A 14,078-nucleotide genomic window follows, 5' to 3' on the forward strand; every position below is an offset into this window, starting at 1 on the left:
CTGAGAGAGAAAATGGTCTAGGATGGGAGGAGAGCTGATTTCGGCCTTGGGGTTATGAGGAATAGTGATTGGGACATGTGCATTTAAAGAAACAAGTGCAAAAAGACAAAATTGTCCTGAATCTGGACAGGTGGTCGGCCGACCACCTTTTCTGGTAGGCCGACCACCCCATTGCACCAAACCTGGTCAGCAGCACTCTATGGTGGTTGGTGGCCCTCCTGGGTGGTCTCCAATGCCTCTTTGTTCTCCCTGCAAATTTTGGTGGTGATCGGAGTCCCTGGCTCTCGAGAAAGTACAAGGAAAGTGCACTTTTCGGCACGAAATTCCTCTGCGAGAACTTCAAATCCAATCTTCGATACGCGGCTCGTTATTACTCAGCAAAAGCAAGGTGTATCCTTTTTGAGTACGTTGCGACCCCTCTGAGAGGTAAACCGGATGTTGCGTTTGAGTTTCCCTCATCGAGGCTTGCATTTCTTTGCTCAATGTTTTGTTTCAAACATGCACTTGAAGTTGCACTTATCCTGCATTGTTATGCACATCACTTGCATTGTTATGCCCATCGCCTGCATTGTTGTGCACATTTCACTAGTATTGTCATACCTCCATGCTTAACTGGCGTTGCCACGCACGTCTCTTCTTGCAAGGCAATGCACTTTTTGTTATCGACACCATGATTGCCTGCGTTTGATATAGCGTTGTGCATATGTTGCTAACTATGTCGTGCCTTGTAAGTTTCTCTCTTTTGCAGGCACGATATTGTATGTACGGTTTATTTGAAGCTGGTGTGACCAGACGAACCGGACAGGTATTATCTTCTCCGTGTGAGACATAGCGAGAATTGTAATTCTCTTACACTCTTACTACGTGAAATGTAGTTTTGCTTGGCATTCTTGCTTAGAATTGTTGCATTTACTATGAATATTTGCTTCATTACAGCTTGCTGCTTTGCATGATCGTGAGTTATGTTCGGCTTTGTGCATGTCTTTTGCATTTTGCTCCTACCTGCGGCCATGTCTGCGGGCACATCTCCTTGTTTGTCTCGCTTATTTGTCTAAGTCTTCGACCTTGTCAAAAATGGGTCGTCTCCGGGCTTTGACATTCACTCCCGTCACGTATGACTTCCGAATTCTGTCAAAGAGAGGCAACTATAGACACCCCATTTTTGACCGACCTTAAGACTCAGACGTCATCGATTGAGCACTCAGTGATTGCGTATGTTGTGCTCGTTTCAAGGTTTCAGAGTCTCGGCTGAGAGCCTTGCCTCCGGGCCTCGGGCCCCTTTTGTGTTTTGCCTCTGTTTTGCCTCGGTTTGCGAACCAGGTTCTGTTTTCTCTTCCCAAAGGGAGGGAGAGGTCTCATAAAACATCTCTCAGTAGCCGTAGGCTACTTTTCGTGGTCGTAGGCTGCTTTCCCTATTTGGAGACCAGTTTTCGATTTTCGGAGCCGTCAACCGTGCGCCTCGGTTCGGGACCGCTTAACTTTCTCCGTTTGCTTTAGTTTTTGGAACACACCTTGTTTTCTCTCACTAAAGGGACACTATGGCCCAGGAGACCACCTTCGTGGTCGCATGCCACTCTTGATGCTTAATAGCTTGTTTTCGGGGCCTCCGGCCACGCGTTTTGGTCCCCGAACCCTCATTTTGCATCTGTCTTGGTTCATTTTTGGCATGGACCCTATTTTAATTGTTTGGAAGGTGACAAGGGTGGGAGACCACCTTTTCTCCTTGGAGACCACGTTTCCCTGTTCGGCCGATTTTCTTGTCAGGTAAGTGGTCTCCCTCACTTTTGGGCCACAATTACTGGTCTCCCACCATACCACTAGCTTGCATTGAATTGGGAGACCACCAATCAGGGCTGCCGACCACTTTTTGAGGACTTGGCCCTTTTGAACTGGTCGGCCTACCTCCATCAATCTTGTCTCACTGAGTTGGTTCCAGCTATGCCAGCTGGGAGGCACAGATTGCATCCTCCATACACGTGTATGGAGGATGTTTAAACTTGGTTTAAAGCTTCTAGGAGAAGCTTTGAACCTCTTGGTCTATAACGGAGGGCCTCTCCCTCATTAGCAAAGGTTTAGAAATTGTTTGGAGGCATACATTGTATCTCTCCCTTTGTCTCTCTGTTTTAACTTCAAAGCTCCATTGTTCTTGCACCATTGCATATCACCTCTTAGCCTAACACATCCAACACCAACCTAAGCTTCTTGGAAGGTCTTGAGAGGTCCTAAGGCTTGAGTTTTTGGTCTCAAAAGCTGCTGGAGTTCTTGGCTACAAGGGTAACACTTCTTTCCCTCTTTTAAGCATTGTTTTGCTTCATGTTTTAGCTATACTGGCAAGCATTTTTGGGCTTTGTCATAAACTGAAAAAAGTCTTATTTTTAGGCCCTTAACATGTTTGTTTAAGATCATTTTTCCATTAGGGGTCATCTACCCCCTTGCATGCTTCATTTCATCTTATTTTGAGTCATGCCTTAGAGCATTTGTGTTGGCCGTTGTTTGGCCTTTTAGCCACTGAAATCTAGTGGATTTTAAGTGGCTAGAACGCTATTTTGAGTGTCAAAATCAGAGAGGGGTCTTGTTTTGTTTTCTAGCATTTTTGGCCTAACAAAGGAGCCCTTATTTGCATGCTTCCAAGCCATATTTCAGGTTTTTTTGGGTGGGTTTTAGGACCTTCATGGGCTCTGTCCTGAGCCCATTTTTCCATTTTGGGTGTCCATCTTGCATGTATAGAACAACCCTCTTTATAGCCTATCAAAGGAGCCTATCGTTCTTGCATGCATTGACCATGTTTCAGTGGGTTTTTGGACTTTATTTGGCATTTCATACCTCTGAATTTTACTGGTTTGATGGCCTCTTGATTGCTCCATATACTTGTAGTGTAAACCCTCTTCACTAGCTTGTATTGCATGCTATTTTGGTCTATAATTCTAGCACTTTTCGGCCATGCCTTAAACTGATTTTATGCATGTTTTGGACTACCTTAGCTCTGTTTTTATGCCTCATGGTTGAATGATGCTTGATATGCATGGTTGTAGTTCAATACGCTTGCCTAGCTTTGAGTTTTGGAGCCTATTGCATGCTTATGTTGAGTTGTTTCCATGTTTTGGGGCCATTGTGCATCATATTTCAGAGCTTACATGTATGCCATATTCCCATATTTTCCACTCTTTAAAGGTGTTTGAGAGTTGTGCATGTACGCCTCGTTTTTGGACCATTGCATGAGCTCCATTTCCTTGCACTTTGAGCCATCATTTTAGACCATTTTTCCACTGTCTTGGACCTTCCTAGGGTCTGTTTGGGGCTGATTTTTCCATTTGTGCATTGCTTTGTGTACCTCTACTGTAATGCGCTTCACTAGTTTCGGTATTCGGGCCATCTAGCATGCATTATGTGAAGTGTTTGCATGATTCGGCACCATCTTGCATCATATTTCAAAGCTGGAAAATGTATGATTGCATGCCATATTTCATCCCTTGCCATGCTTTGGTAGAGTGGCATTTGATGCCTTAGGTTCGGTCCCTTGCATTTTTGCATATTCGCATGTGTTTTGTTGCCTAATTCCGTCATGTATGGCCACTGATTTGAGTGTGGCTGAGGCCCATTCATTTTAGTTTAATTCCATCTTGCATTGTGTATGCCATGTCCATGTTGTCAGGTGCTTCATCGTTGCATTGCGTACGCCTTGATTATGTCAAAATAATCCCATAAATCATACATTCTTGACATGCTTAAACATAAGAGAATGAAGCATAATTACATTTCATCAGAGTATTCATTACAAAATGTATTACATGTTGACAACAAAAGTAAACACCCAATAGGCTTACAACTTTCCAAGTCAACACTTGGTTACAATAGGAGAGTACTAAGTCTACACAAAATAAGCCCTTGGCTTCATATACATGTAATACAACCAAAAAAAGAACGACAAATAAGGTCAAACAGCCTCCAGCCTCCCAAGCAACATCCTTGGAGGTGGCATGCTACCTGTACCTGAAAATGATGTCCCATATAGGGTGAGCCAACGCCCAGTAGAGATATGCTAAACATGATATGAGCAATAACTAAAACATGAGCATTTGATAAATGTTAAACTCACATAAATCAATTCGTAACCCATTTCAATTACATGACAAATGTGTCCATGTTTTATTCCATTTTCCATTTCTTAACCAATTTCCCAATTCATAATCCTGGCTCAGAACCTGGCCATATACTTTAAATGAGATTATATCTCATATCAATAATACTTTCATTTTAACAATTCAAATGAGAGAATAACTCATCTCAAACACTTGCATAAGCCTCAATAGATACGTACATTTGCTGTATCGATAACATACAAAACACTTCCATACTTCACAAATGATACACGGATTTACTGTATCAATGACATACAAAACACTTCCATACTTCACAAATGATACACGGATTTGCTGTATCAATAATTCAAGCGATACACATATTTGCTGTATTGATGGAGTTCATCCCCTATCTCCTCCCAAACAATATCCGGTTTAAGAGTCCATCCCCTATCTTCCCCTAAACCGTGGAGTACATCCCCTATCTTCTTCCACGCAATACAATATATATAAACAAATATCCTATACATTATCAACCAATACATATATTTGAGGTATTATTCCAACCGTCATATTCGATGACATATTCCATTGATTAGTTTTAGTTTGCCTAATCATCATGCATTGTCTACAACAATCAAGACTATCCTCCACCGATAGCCCAAAACAGTTATTTCTAAACAGATAATAAATGCCTCAACAGATAAATAATCTCAACATTTACAAAGCGAGCGATTAATGAATCCAACTCCACCATTTTATCTCATAATGAGTGAATTCCATTATTTCTAACTCAATTTCATAATTCCATAATAGTTGTCATTAATTACACTAATGACCCAAATATGCCCAAACGTGGCATTTTCCCCCATTTTCTCAATATTGACCCAAAGGTCCAAATATTATCAATAACCACAATAATCCCCTTTTTAGACCCAAAACACATATGTATGAGCCAAATAAACAAAACCCCTTTTTCAACATTACACATCTCAAACCCTAACATCCCAAAACCAAACCATTTATACAAAAGCCCAACATTTGAGTTAAAACCCATAAAGATGAGTACGAATCCCTACCTCAAACTTCAGAGCTCAACGAAGAAGATGACGAAAACCCAAAGTGCTCCAAATCCCAAGATTTTTGAATCAAAAGATAGCTCACACCAAGATCAACACTTTTTGTAAAGGCTCAAGGGTAGGAGATCACTCTAACTAGATCAAACCCTAGAAAGAAAGTATATTCTAGAGAGAGGAGCTCTCAAAAATAGATTTTTCAAAAGTAGGACAGAGAAGGAAAGTGTAAAAGTGATCTAAAATCACCCAGCTGCCATCTGATATACGATTAGTCCGCTCGAGCGGAGAATAGGACGCTCGAGTGTCAAGCACAAAAAACTGAACCCGCTCGAGCGCAAAAAGGCCCGCTCGAGCGCCATGACACAACTGCAAAACACACCCGCTCGAGCGGGTGTTCGATGTCTGTAAAAGTACTAGAGGAGTGTAATCTACGCTCGAGCGGCTCTCCCTTTGCGCTCGAGCGGGGAATGTTTCCATTTCTTGGGAGATCGGGATGGTAGTGTGTTACCACCGGTGTATGATCCGCGAGGGCAGAGTGAGCTTAGTGGTCTTCTCGCTAGCCTTTTGAGTAGTGAGTGTGATGAGACCGGAGTTGAGTTGCCGAGATTGGTTTGCGAGTATTCGGATGTCTTTCCCGAGGACCTTGTTAGTTTGCCACATCACCGAGAGATAGAGTTCTCTATTGACTTAGTGTCCGGCACGGCGTCGTTTTCTGTGGCACCTTACCGTTTTGCTCCAGCCGAGTTGAGTGAGTTGAAGATTCAGCTCCAGGAGTTGTTAGATAAAGGTTTTGTTCGCCCTAGTGTTTCGCTGTGGGGAGCACCGGCCCTCTTTGCTAAAAAGAAAGATGGTGCCTTGAGACTTTGTATCGATTATCGGAAATTGAATAGGGCTACGGTTAAGAATAAGTACCCCATGCCCCGTATAGATGATTTGTTTGACCAGTTGAAGGGTTCCCGTTGTTTCTCTAAGATAGACTTGAGATCGGCTTACCACCAGTTGAGGGTCAGGGAGGAGGATATTCCGAAGACGGCATTCCGTACGCAGTATGGCCACTATGAGTTTCTAGTGATGCCATTTGGGCTCACTAATGCACCGGTAGTGTTTATGGATTTGATGAATCGGATACTCCGGGAATTCTTAGATCGTTTTGTAGTCGTTTTTGTGGACGACATTCTAATTTATTCACCTTCTGAGGAGGAGCACGAGGAACACTTGAGAGTGGTACTCGAGTTGCTTAGAGCCCATAGGCTGTATGCCAAGTTTCAGAAGTGTGAGTTCTGGCTAGGGGAGGTCAAGTTCTTAGGCCATGTGGTTTCCGAGAAAGGGGTATCTGTTGATACATCCAAGATAGAGGCAGTGCAGGATTGGGCACAACCTAAGAGTGTTTTTTAGATCGGTAGTTTTCTGCGATTAGCTGGGTATTACTGCCGGTTTGTGAAAGATTTCTCCAGGCTAGCTTCACCATTGACTAGATTGACGCAAAACGGGGTCAAGTTTGTATGGAGTGAGGCTTGTGAAAAGTCATTCCAAGAGTTAAAGGTTAGATTGACCACCGCTCCGGTTTTGATTATTCCAGAGAGAGGTTTGGGTTATGCGGTTTATTGTGATGCCTCACGAGAGGGTTTAGGTTGTGTGCTGATGCAAGAAGGGAAAGTGGTAGCTTATGGCTCACGTCAGTTGAAAATACACGAGAGGAATTACCCTACACATGACCTAAAATTAGCAGCTGTGATCTTTGCTTTAAATATTTGGAGGCACTACCTTTATTGTGAGAGGTTTGAGGTATTCTCGGACCATAAGAGTTTGAAGTATCTGTTCACACAGAGAGACTTAAATTTGAGGGAGAGAAGATGGATGGAGTTCATTGAGGATTATGACTTTGAGTTGCACTATCACCCGGGAAAGACCAATGTTGTGGCCGATGCCCTTAGTAGGAAATCTATTAGTGATGTAGCTTGTATAGCCATCCGGGAGTAGGAGATGTTGGGTGCACTGGGTGAGTTTGATTTGCTTCTGGGCGAATCCATTAAGGCTGCGGCTTTGTTTTCTGCTGTTGCGCAGCCTACGCTTGTGAATCGAGTGTTAGATGCACAGAGAGGTGACCTTGAGGTAGAATCCCTTCGAGAGAAGATCTCCAGTGGGAAGACTGAGAAGGGTTTGTCTGTGTATCCCGACCTGAGTGTGAGATACCGAGACCGTTTGTTTATACAGGAGTCTTGCCGAGAGGAAGTACTCCGAGAGTTTCACCATTCACGCCCTGCGGTGCATCCAGGAGGCACTAAGATGTATCGAGATTTGGGTCGCCAGTTTTAGTGGCGGGGTATGAAGAGAGATGTGGCAGTTTTTGTATTGAAGTGCCTTACTTGTCAACAAGTGAAGGCCGAACATCAGAGGCCAGCGGGTTTGTTGCAACCCTTGCCTATAGTCGAATGGAAGTGGGAGCATGTCACTATGGACTTCGTTGTAGGCCTCCCGAGGACTGAACGGGGCAGTGATGCTATTTGGGTGGTTGTAGACCGGTTGACTACGTCAACACACTTTATCCCTATGCACGTAAGAGATTCGGTAGATCATCTTGCCGACTTGCATATTCTGGACATAGTGAAGTTGCATGGGGTCCCTGTGTCGATCGTCTCAGATAAAGATCCTCGTTTTACTGCTAGGTTGTGGCAGAGTTTGCAGAGTGCCTTGGGTACTAGATTGATCTTTAGCACGGCTTATCATCCTCAGACTGACGGGAAGTCTGAGCGTACTATTCAGATCCTTGAGGATATGCTTTGAGGTTGCGTCCTTGACTTTAGTGGGACATGGGAGAGGCACTTGCCCTTGGTGGAGTTTGCCTACAACAACAGTTTTCAGACGAGTATCGATATGGCACCATTTGAGGCCTTGTACGGCCGACCGTGTAGGTCCCCAGTTTGTTGGGCCGAGGTGGGTTATGCACCTTTGTTGGGCCCGGAGTTGGTGAGGGAAACGACGGAGAAAGTCGAGCTTAGCTGTAGGAGGCTTGTTACAGCCCAGAGTTGCCAAAAGAGTTATGCCGACCGTAGGAGGAGGCCTTTGGCATTTGAGACGGGTGATCATGTTTTTCTGAAAATATCACCTAGGCGAGGTTTGATGAGATTTGGGAAGAGTGGGAAGTTGTCCCCTCAGTTTATTGGCCCTTTTGAGATCCGCGAGAGGATTGGTGAGGTTGCCTATCACTTGGCTTTGCCGGCGCAGTTGTCCGGGATGCATGACGTGTTTCATGTTAGTATGCTTCGGAAGTATGAGCCGGATCCATCCCATGTGCTGGATTGGACCGATTTGGAGGTTGACGAGGATATCTCGTATGAGGAGAGACCGGTTCGGGTCTTGGATAGGCGGGATCAAGTCTTGCGAGGCAAGACTGTTCCCCTGGTAAAAGTTTTAGGGAAACATCACGAAGTGGAAGAAGCCACTTGGGAACGTGAGGTAGATGTCCGTGAGAAATATCCGGACTTGTTTGTAAATGTTTAACCATGTATTGGGATTTTGTAATATTGATGAACTTTAAGAACATTAAATACGTCTTGAGTTATAAAACATTGTATATGTTTTGGTTTGTGGGAGTATTTTAAAACTTGCCTTATAATGGAAGTTTAGTGTAACATTGCATATGTTGAATGTATTGTAGAAATGGAAAATATCATGAATATTGAATATAATATAAAATTGTTAAATTGTGTTGAAATTCTTAAATTTCAAGGGAAAACATGCTTATAATGCATATTGAGTGTATATTGTGATTTGCCTCTTGAAAAGAGATGGAATGACAGGTAATGGGTCAGGTTGTTGTGTATTGAGTTGTAATCCTGTTGAGAATTGAGAAAATCATGTTTTTGAAAAAAATCGTACTTAATTTCGAGGACGAAATTCTATAAGGGGGGGAGGTTATAGCGATTCCAGTTTTCCTTCCTTTGATTGTTGTATTTCGGACTTAGGTTCCGTGGAGTTGGTGGTTATATATCTTGTTGTTATCCTTTAATTCCGTGTGTTTGAGTTTTAGGATGTATGGGGCGGGTTTTGAACAGGTTGGTTGAGCTTTTGTCCCATTCCTTGTTGCCCAGAATTTTGGTGATACGCTTGAGCGGAGTTTGATATTTTTGGTAGTACGCTCGAGCGGGTCTTCCTGCGCTCGAGCGGAGTTTATACACTCTCAGCATTTCGTGCCACTGCAAAACTTCTGCAGGTAGGTTTTTCACGCTCAAGCGGATTTTCTTACGCTCGAGCGGGTCGCGCTCGAGCGGGTGTTCGATGTCTGTAAAAGTATTGAAGGAGTGTAATCTACGCTCGAGCGGCTCTCCCTTTGCGCTCGAGCGGGTGTGTTTTGCAGTTGTATCTTGGTGCTCGAGCGGGCCTTTTTGCACTCGAGCGGGTTCAGTTTTTTGTGCTTGACGCTCAAGCGTCCTATTCTCCGTTCGAGCGAACTAATCGTATATCAGATGGCAGCTGGGCGATTTTAGATCACTTTTACACTTTCCTTCTCTCTCCTACTTTTGAAAAAGCCATTTTTGGGAGCTTCTCTCTCTAGAATCTACCTTCTCTCTAGGGTTTGATCTAGTTAGAGTGATTTCCTACCTTTGAGCCTTTACAAAAAGTGTTGATCTTGGTGTGAGCTATCTTTTGATCTGAAAATCTTGGGATTTGGAGCACTTTGGGTTTTCATCATCTTCTTCGTTGAGCTCCGAAGTTTGAGGTAGGGATTCCTACTCATCTTTATGGGTTTTAACCCAAATGTTGGGCTTTTGTATAAATGGTTTGGTTTTGGGATGTTAGGGTTTGAGATGTGTAATGTTGAAAAATGGGTTTTGTTTATTTGGCTCATACATATGTGTTTTGGGTCTAAAAAGGGGATTATTGTGGTTGTTGATAATATTTGGACCTTTGGGTCAATATTGAGAATATGGGGGAAAATGCCACGTTTGGGTATATTTGGGTCATTAGTGTAATTAATGACAACTATTATGGAATTACAAAATTGAGTTAGAAATAATGGAATTCACTCATTATGAGATAAAATGGTGGAGTTGGATTCATTAATCGCTCGCTTTGTAAATGTTGAGATTATTTATCTGTTGAGGCATTTATTATCTGTTTAGAAATAACTGCTTTGGACTATCGGTTGAGGATAGTCTTGATTGTTGTAGACAATGCATGATGATTAGGCAAACTAAAACTAATAAATGGAATATGTCATCGAATATGACGGTTGGAATAATACATCAAATTTATGTATTGGTTGATTATGTATATGATATGTGTTTATATACATTGTATTATGTGGGAGGAGATAGGAGATGTATTCCACGATTTAGGAGAAGATAGGGGATGGACTCCTAAACCGGATATTGTTTGGGAGGAGATAGGGGATGAACTCCATCGATACAGCAAATATGTGTATCACTTGAATTATTGATACAACAAATCCGTGTATCATTTGTGAAGTATGGAAGTGTTTTGTATGTTATTGATACAACAAATTTGTGTATCATTTGTGAAGTATGAAAGTGTTTTATATGTTATCGATACAACAAATGTGTGTATTTATTGAGGCCTATGGAAGTGTTTGAGATGAGTTATTCTCTCATTTGAATTGTTAAAATGAAAGTATTATTGATATGAGATATAATCTCATTTAAAGTATACTGTTAGGTTCTGAGCCAGGATTATGAATTGGGAAATTGGTTAAGAAATGGAAAATGGAATAAAACATGGACACATTTGTCATGTAATTGAAATGGGTTACGAATTGATTTATGTGAGTTTAACATTTATCAAATGCTCATGTTTTAGTTATTGCTCATATCATGTTTAGCATATCTCTACTAGGCGTTGGCTTACCCTATATGGGACATCATTTTCAGGTACAGGTAGCATGCCACCTCCAAGGACGTAGCTTGGGAGGCTTGAGGCTGTTTGACCTTATTTTGTTGTTCTTTTTGGTTGTATTACATGTATATGAAGCCAAGGGCTTATTTTGTGTTGAGTTAGTACTCTCCTATTGTAACCAAGTGTTGGCTTGGAAAGTTGTAAGCCTATAGGGCGTTTACTTTTGTTGTCAACATGTAATACATTTTGTAATGAATACTCTGATGAAATGTAATTATGCTTCATTCTCTTATATTTAAGCATGTCAAGATTGTATGATTTATGGGTTTATTTTGAGGGCGTTACAAATGAACTTCCATTTTTAATTTTATGCAACTTTCATTTTTATTTTTATTCAACTTCCATTTTTATTCAATTTCTTTTTCTATTTAACTTTTTTTTTATTTAATAGATCGTTAAGGTATAGTGATTTTTGAATGAACTTCCATTTTTAATTTTATGTAATTTTCATTTTTATTTTTATTCAAATTCCATTTTTATTCAATTTTCTTTACTATTTAATTTTTTTAAATTTAATTTTCAAATAGATCGTTAAGGTATAGTGGTTTCTTGAATGAACTTCCATTGTTAATTTTATGCAACCTCCATTTTTATTTTATTTTAACTTCCATTTTTATTCAATTTCTTTTTCTATTCAACTTCCTTTTTTATTTGATTTCCAAATAGATCGTTAAGGTATAGTGGCTTCTTGAATGAACTTTCATTTTTAATTTTTTCCAACTTCTATTTTTTTTTTTATTCAACTTCCTTTTTTACTTAATTTCCAAATAGATCGTCAAGGTATAGTGGTTTCTTGAATGAACTTCCATCGTTAATTTTATGCAACTTCCATTTTTATTTTAATTCCACTTCTATTTTCATCCAATTTTCTTTTCTATTCGACTTTCTTTCTTATTTAATTTTCAAATAGATCATTAAGGTATAGTGGTTTTTGGAATGAATTTCCATTTTTAATTTTATGCAATTTCTATTTTTATTTTTATTCAACTTCCATTTTTATACAATTTCCTTTTCTATTCAACTTCCTTTTTCATTTAATTTCCAAACAGATTGTTAAAGTATATTGGTTTCTTGAATGAACTTCCATTTTTAATTTTATGCAACTTTCATTTTTATTTTTATGCAACTTTCATTTTTATTTAATTTCCTTTTCTATTCAACTTCTTTTTTTATTTAATTTCCAAATAGATCGTAAAGGTATAGTGGTTTCTTGAATGAACTTCCATTGTTAGTTTTATGCAACTTCCATTTTTATTTTAATTCAACTTCTATTTTTATCCAATTTCCTTTTCTATTTGACTTCCTTTTTTATTTAATTTCCAAGTAGATCGTTAAGGCAAACTGATTTTTTGAATGAACTTCCATTTTTAATTTTATGCAATTTCCATTCTTATTTTTGTTCAACTTTCATTTTTATTCAATTTCCTTTTCTATTCAACTTCCTTTTTTATTTAATTTCCAAATAGCTCGTTAAGGTACAGTGCTTTCTTGAATGAACTTCCACTTTTAATTTATGCAACTTCCATTTTTATTTTTATTCGACTTCCATTTTTATTCAATTTCCCTTTTCTATTCAACTTCCTTTTTTATTTAATTTCCAAATAGATCGTTAAGGTATAATGGTTTCTTGAATGAACTTCCATTGTTAATTTTACGCAACTTCCATTTTTATTTTAAATCAACTTCTATTATTATCCAATTTCCTTTTCTATTCGACTTCCTTGTTTATTTAATTTCCAAATAGATCGTTAAGGTATAGTTGTTTTTTTGAATGAACTTCCATTTTTAATTTTATGTAATTTCCATTTTTTTTTAATCCAACTTCCTTTTCGATTCAACCTCCTTTTTTATTTAATTTCCAAATAATTCGTTAAGGTGTAGTGGTTTCTTGAATGAACTTCCATTTTTATTCAATTTCCTTTTCTAATCAATTTCATTTTTTATTTAATTTCCAAATAGATCATTAAGGTATAGTGGTTTCTTCAATTAACTTCCATTTTTAATTTTATGCAATTTCCATTTTTATTTTTATTCAACTTCCATTTTTATTCAATTTGTGGTTTCTTTAATGAACTTCCATTTTTAATTTTATGCAACTTCCTGTAACAGCGCCCGCGTGGGCCTCATGCTACAGTTCGGACTCGATTTGTGTCACGGTTCTTAATCTTGAACCAAAGAGTCCAAATCTAGCAAGTCGTTTGAGAAAACTGATTTTTTGAAAAGTAGTGCCAAACATGGACTGCTTTGCCAGATACAGAGTCGCCACCTAAATATTTTTAAAACGGGAAATTTAGGAAACCCTGACTCGGTGCCGAAGGCCACATGTCCGTCATCACCGGAGTTGTCTCGGCTCGGGAGCTTGGGTACGATCGGGGAAGGTCAGCTATGAGCACCCCCTTTCGCCCGGTCCGAAGACCGGCCTCTACTAACCGTGATATCCAATTTTGAAAACGTTATGTGTTCTTAATCCAATTATTAGCCTAGCATTACTATGTTATGCGCGCAGCAAACAAGTATAGACCAAATCACCCAAATTGGAACAAAACATTTTATGTTCGTTTTGAAAATGGTTTGCTACTCGTAAGTAGGCTAAAATGCAGGTTTTGCCACCTTCAAGTGGGCTTTTGGAAAAGATGGTTTTGCCACTATCTAGTGGGCTTAAAAAAATCGCAGTTTTAACGCATTATCCCAATTTAAGCAATTTGACCTCCACCCACAGGCATTCAAGCAGTTTATCTCATGTAAGCACTTAGCCGCATGGCAAGCATACTGTCATGGCAACACTCACACGCATGCTGGATGCTAAAGCAAAAATACTTACATCGTACTCCGTGCCAAAACAGTAAACTAGTTAGCAAACATGCATGTCCTAGTTCATGTTAAAAGTGGCTAATGCATCACATGCAAAATGTGATCTAGGCAGGCTCGGCTAGCCCTAAACATGGCATATGAAATGCGATCAACTATCACATAGTCAATTTTTGATTTGAAAAACATATGCGGTTAGCAT

This window comes from Camellia sinensis, chromosome 12, assembly GCF_055761805.1.
Source record: "Camellia sinensis isolate YWXY chromosome 12, ASM5576180v1, whole genome shotgun sequence".
Taxonomy (NCBI): domain Eukaryota; kingdom Viridiplantae; phylum Streptophyta; class Magnoliopsida; order Ericales; family Theaceae; genus Camellia; species Camellia sinensis.